This window comes from Scyliorhinus canicula, chromosome 6 (assembly GCF_902713615.1).
Source record: "Scyliorhinus canicula chromosome 6, sScyCan1.1, whole genome shotgun sequence".
NCBI lineage: Eukaryota > Metazoa > Chordata > Chondrichthyes > Carcharhiniformes > Scyliorhinidae > Scyliorhinus > Scyliorhinus canicula.
In genome coordinates, this window is record NC_052151.1 from 134688975 (window position 1) to 134695393 (window position 6419).

The following is a 6419-nucleotide window of genomic DNA, read 5'->3' on the forward strand; positions in this document are numbered from 1 at the left end:
TAGATGCAGACGTCGAGGCGCTGCTCGATGCCGTGGAGCAGAGGAGGGGCATCATCCGCCCACGGAGAGGGCATCGCCAACCTGCCAGCACGGTACGCCAGGCCTGGCGTGATGTGGCTGCTGCCGTCAGTGCTGTGGGGCAGACCCCTCGCTCAGCAGAGCAATGTCGAAAGAAGCTACATGACCTCACCAGGTCTGCCAGGGTAAGTGCCATGAGGGTGCCCCCTAGTCACAACCATCCCCCCCCCTTAACTGCCTGGGGGGGGGGGGGGTGGGGGGGGGGGAGAGGGATTGGGGCAGAGTTATTTGAGGGTGGTTCACAAAGTTGTCACAGACCCAGCGCTCTGGCCCCGAGGAGAGATGCAATCATCTGATGACAACTTGCCCCCCCCAAACTGTGCCAGTATCTGAACGGACTGCTGATACCTACCGTTTGTAATGATCTACCTATGTTCCCTCCCCCAACAGGCCAAGGCCGGTCATAACCACCGTGAGCGGCACAAAACTGGAGGGGGTTCGCCCAACATGCACCCCCTCAGCACCTTTGAACAGAGGGCACTGGACCTTGTTGGGGGGTCTGCCACCCGCGATATCGCGCAATGCGAGGTTGGCGGAACTGCAGCAAGTGAGACAACCCTCCCTGACAAACACCCCCCCCCCTCCCCCATCCTCTGTCCCTTCACACACCCTGCCCACTGGGACACCTCCCCATCCTCTGTCCCTTCACACACCCTGCCCACTGGGACCGTCCAGCGGCCTGCCGAGCAAATCGAAATAACCCGTCTCATTCTCTTCCCTAGGACGTGATGCCGAACGACCAGGGCCGTCTGGCTGCAGACGGAGACAGGAATCTGCCGCCACCTCACCCGGGGCCTCACAACAGAGGGTGCCCGATCAGCGGGCAGCCCTATCCGCCCCAACCCAATCTGCGGACCAGGACGCACAGAGGGTTCGAAGTCCACCACCACCACCAGAAATGGCCAGGGACAACCCTCCTGTCGCTGAGCAGCCCCACACCATGGACGAGGACCTAAGCATTGAGAGCGTCGGGCTTGCGGCACTGCTTTCTCCCACCACATCCATCATCGCAGAGATACACACCCCGGCGGGCCTATTTAGTGATGAGTCTCCTGGGGCACAGTCTGGTTGGCACATCACAGATGAGCAGGTACAGCAGGTGGAGGTCGGAGCAACAGAGGGCCCGGACTCGCGGAGGCCAGACCAGGCCCAGGATGCAGCTGGCTCCCAGACGTTTTCTGAGTTCCTGGAGTTTATCAACCCACCCGCACAGCCGATGCCTCAGGAAACCCAGGGAAACAATGACGGGATGAGGGCTTCCTTCCAGACTCTGCAGACGCTGTTAGAGGAGTCGAACCGCGTCCAAGAGCAGGGAGTGGTGCCGCTCATGGCAGAGACCCAGTCCGACACCGCACGGGTGGCATCCGCGGTGGAGGCAATGGGTCAGGTTATGCAAGACGTTGGGGTTAATGTGCACGCGTCATCCTCGGCCCTGGACAGGGTTGCCCTCTCACAGGCAGCAATGTGCCAGAGCCAAACCGACATTGCCGGCGCCCTGCGGGCCATGGCCGAGTCTCAGCAGGTCATTGGCCAGTCGCAGCACGCCATGGCACAGTCCCAGCAGTCGATAGCACAGTCCCAGCTGTCAGTCGCGGAGACCATCAACCGCCTGACACATGTGCTGGATGGCGTCGTGCACACACAGGTTGAGATCGCACAGTCCCTGGTGGGAATGTCTAACTCCCTGGACTCCGTCTCTGCAAACCTTCGGATCCTGGTGGATACCGTTGCAGGCCTCCAGGACTGGCAGCGCCAGGTGTCGGTGGTGCGACGGGGAACCTCCCCGCTCGCACCTCTGTCCCAAAGTGAGGCCCGGGGGCCACCGGGCTCCCCGAGGGAGGAGGAGGTTTCGGGGCCCGTCCCATTAACTCCATCACGGGACGTCCCGGAATTCTCGGCCTCCCCCCGTCCCATCCCTGGTGCATCGGGTGGGCAGCAGGCAGAGCAGGGTGGCACAATGTCACCCGAGACGCCCGCAGAGCAGCCTGGCCCATCAAGGCCGGGTCGCCCCAGGAAACGCATAGCCAAGGAGAAACGAGTCGAGGGGGGCGATTCGCAGCAATCCTCCTCCACTCCTGCTGTATCATCTGGGGATTCACTTAGACGTAGTGGTAGGGCCCGTAAGGCAACTAAGATAGACACTGAGTAAGTTGGCACGGGTGAAGGGCACAGTTTAGTTGTAGGGGCTAGGGCACCTGTAAATAATTGTTAATATTAAACGCACTGTTCCACCTTACTTGTAATACCGTGTGATTGTTCCACAGCCACAGGAATCGTGATGGTGACCGAGTGTCGCTGGGGGTGACGGGTGGTGAAACCTCGGTGCCGGGTGTGCAGTCCCTGCCCCTACCCCCCTCCCACAGCTAGCCCACGCGGGCACGTGATGGAGTGTCAGTGACAAACTCAGCGGCCACCAAGGTGGATGGTTCAGCTAATGCCATGGGTCAGACTCTCTCTAACGATTCTGAGCTCACAGCTCTTCGCAGAGCGGGCTGTCATCATTCCACATGGCACTGATCACACCCGCTGACACAGCCATCAATGTTGTGCCATACCGTCTGTACCCAGTGATAAGCGTCATGTTGAAGTGGAGCAGTGTACACTGAGGGGGGGGGGGTTGTGGTGGTGGCAGTTGTGTGGTGACCCTCTGCATGACTAGCGATGCAGGTGGTGGTTTGGTGTTCATCGGGGACGTCACATGCGATGCGTGAACCGTGCTGCCACCATGGCGTCGCGTGCCCGCCGTCCTTGCCGGGTCCGTCGTGCCGCCTCCTGGACATCACCAGCACCTGGGTCGTGTCTGCGTGCTGCGCCCGCCACTCCGCCAGCGTCCTCCTCCTCCTCCTCCTCCTCCTCTGTGCTGGCACCACTGCCACTAGCTTCTCCCTCTGCCTCCTGCAACAGGTCATCTCCCCTCTGCATCGCGATGTTGTGCAGCGCACAGAAGACCACTACAATGCGAGCGACCCTGTCGGCCTGGTACTGCAGGGCCCCTCCGGAGCGGTCCAGGCACCTGAATCTCATCTTCAGGAGGCCAAGGCAGCGCTCCACCACACCCCTGGTTGCTGCATGGGCCTCGTTGTATCGTGTTTCTGCATTGGTCTGACGCCTCCGTATAGGCGTCATCAGCCAAGACCTCAGCGGATAACCCCTGTCACCTAACAACCAGCCCCTCAGCCGGGGGGGATGTCCCTCAAACATCGCAGGGATGAACGACTGCGCTAGTATGTAGGAGTCATGCACACTCCCTGGGAACCTTGCACAGACGTTCATGAACCTCATGTGGGGGTCGCATACCACCTGGACATTAATGGAGTATGTCCCCCTCCTGTTTGTGAACGCGTCCCTGTCCCCTGCAGGCGGGCGCATGGGGACGTGAACACAGTCGATTGACCCCTGAACCCTCGGTATCCCGGCCACACTGGCAAATCCACGGGCCCGTGAGTCTTGACTTGCTCGGTCCTCGGGAAAGGTGATGTAGCGATCGGCGATGGCATAGAGGGCGTCGGTCACATCCCGGATGCACCTGTGCACCGATGACTGGGAGATCCCAGAGACGTCCCCGCTCGGAGACTGGAAGGAGCCGGTAGCATAGAAGTTCAGAGCGACCGTCACCTTGATGGCTACCGGGATCGCGTGTCCTCCCCCCGTTCCACGTGGGGCGAGGTGCGACAGGAGTTCGCAGATATGTATCACCGTCTGCCTACTCAGCCGGAGTCTTCTCCTGCAGGTGATGTCCGGCATTGTTAGGAAAGAGACCCGGACACGGTACACCCTCGGCTTTGGTCGTCGCCTCTGACGCCGTGGCTGCACCCTCACTCTCTCCTCTTCCTCTTCCTCCTCCTCCTCCTCCTCCTCCTCCCCCCCCCCACCCCCCCCATGCTGCTCGACGACTGGCAACTCCTCGGCCCTTCCCTCTGCTGCTGCAGCTGGCCCTGCAGCCACTGCGGGTTGTGGGTGTGGATGCTGCTGCATCTCCAAATCCAGTAGAGCGGCCCCAACCACTGCGCAGAACATAGCCGTTCTGTTCCCATGCATCGTGCTAACCTACAGAAGGGTGGTAGGAGGCAGAGAAACGGGACATGTTAGACGGACGTTAGTCGACACCTCGGCAGCCGCCAGCCATGGGATACCAGTGTGTCCCGGTGGCCTGGTCGCGCTGCTGACACGCGGTCAGCCTAACCCCTAGTCACTTTCTGCATCCAACGGCCAGTAAACTATGGCCTCCTCACGGGTGCGTCAGTGGCCTGTGTCCGGAAGCCACAGGGGAACCAGCGGCCGTGTCCTCGTCACCTGCACACCATGGCATGGTGGCAGACATTTTGTTACGGGGTTGGACGGCTCACTCTCTACCTAACCCCCCCCCCTCCGTCGCCCCCCACTGCCCCCTCCGTCGCCCCCCACTGCCCCCTCCGTCTCCCCCACTGCCTCCCCCGTCGCCCCCCCACTGCCTCCCCCGTCGCCCCCCACTGCCTCCCCCGTCTCCCCCACTGCCTCCCCCGTCTCCCCCCCACTGCCCCCTCCGTCTCCCCCACTGCCCCCTCCGTCTCCCCCACTGCCCCCTCCGTCTCCCCCACTGCCTCCCCCGTCGCCCCCACTGCCTCCCCCGTCTCCCCCCCACTGCCCCCCCCGTCTCCCCCCCACTGCCCCCTCCGTCTCCCCCACTGCCCCCTCCGTCTCCCCCACTGCCTCCCCCGTCTCCCCCCCACTGCCCCCGTTCTGGACCCCCTCCCGTTCCCAGGGATGCCTTCCCCGTTGTGGCCAGACTCGAGCGGTGCGCTGAACGGTGCGCTGAGCGGTGCGCAGAGTGGTGCCCTGACCTCCTCCAAGCAGTCGTCAGCCAGGCCAACTGGTTGACGAATTTAAAAAGCAAGTGTGTTTCACGACGTCCAAACAGGGCGCCATGACGTCGGGACTTCGGCCCATCCGGGCCGGTGAATAGCGGGGGGGCTCTCAGTGGCGATTCTGGTCGTGTCAGGGGCGGGAAGGAGGCGTTTGTCGGGAAACGCGACTCCGACAATTTGCGGGGTTCGGAGAATAGCGGGAGGGCGTCGGAACAGCGTCGCCGTAAAAATTTCCGACGCCCGCTATTCTCCGAACCGTCGTGAGTCCGGAGAATCGCGCCCCATGAGTCAACTCGTCTCGTTGGAACTCTGTCTTTCTCAAGAGAGTTTCCAATCTTCACATTTGAAAAACCCACCTTGGAATTCTCTTCAAATATCGCTCCCACTCAGTTGGCTTCAAGGATCCACTTCCAGGGTTTCAATCTCATATTCTGAGCTTCCCTTTTGCTAAATCTCTGAGTACACTCAAACTTCACCTTCCAAACGCAATTTCAGATCCTCAGCCATGGCCAGAACACTACTGCTCCAAATGGCCTGCAGTAAGGAATCACCAACCTTAGGCTGCCTCCTCAGATCTTCAGGACTTCTGTCAAGCCCACCTTGCATCAAGTCTGCTCCCTGCAACCCTGTCTTTTATTCATAGCTTATTTATTGGCTCTTTTCTTTTGACTTAACTTATAGAACATCTTTCTGTTGCACTCTGATTTGGGATCTACTCTTTAGTTTAGGACCTTCTTCCTCTCCTCCTCCCCATGTGCTGCTGCCTGGAACACCTTCTTTTGAATGGTGTTCTGGTTCAGATTACATGCCCTGCAGTTACATGCTGTTTTACTTCTTTTTTCTTCTGCGCATGTACATAAGGCCGCTTTCTGGCTTAAAGATGTGATAATGAATAAACTGCATGTGTGGCCATTTCCGAGGCCCACCGGAAATTGGAGTTACTGGCCTCTAGACTCTCAATTTCTGACTTCTGGCTCATGATCTCAACATAAGGTAAGATTCATTTTGAGGTTCATAACATTGAAGTTGGTGTACTGCATTTATTAGCTGTATGGAGCTTATGGCCTCCTCCTCCTCCAATGCTCTCCTCTATCATCCAGCTGAGTACCACGTCATTTCCTGGTTCCAGTCCAGTAGTAGCCAAATAATCGGCTGCAATGGGTTCTCTTCCCATTCCTCAAGGTTAACATTGGAGTACTCCAAAAATTTATTCTTGGAAACTACCAACCCTCTTTGTGTATTTCTCATTTCAATGCTGAACCTCAGCAATATCACCTAAAAACATGTCCTGCTTGTCCCAACAGATGCAAACAATAAGCAGTTCACTGGTATTTATTTTTATTCGTTCATGGGACATGGGCATGGCAGGCTGTGCCAGCATTTATTCCCATCCCTAATTGCCCTTGAGGGAGCACTTGCTGTGGATCTGGAGTCACACATAGGCCAGACCAGGTAAGAATGGCAGATTTCCTTGCCTAAAGACATTAGTGAACCAGA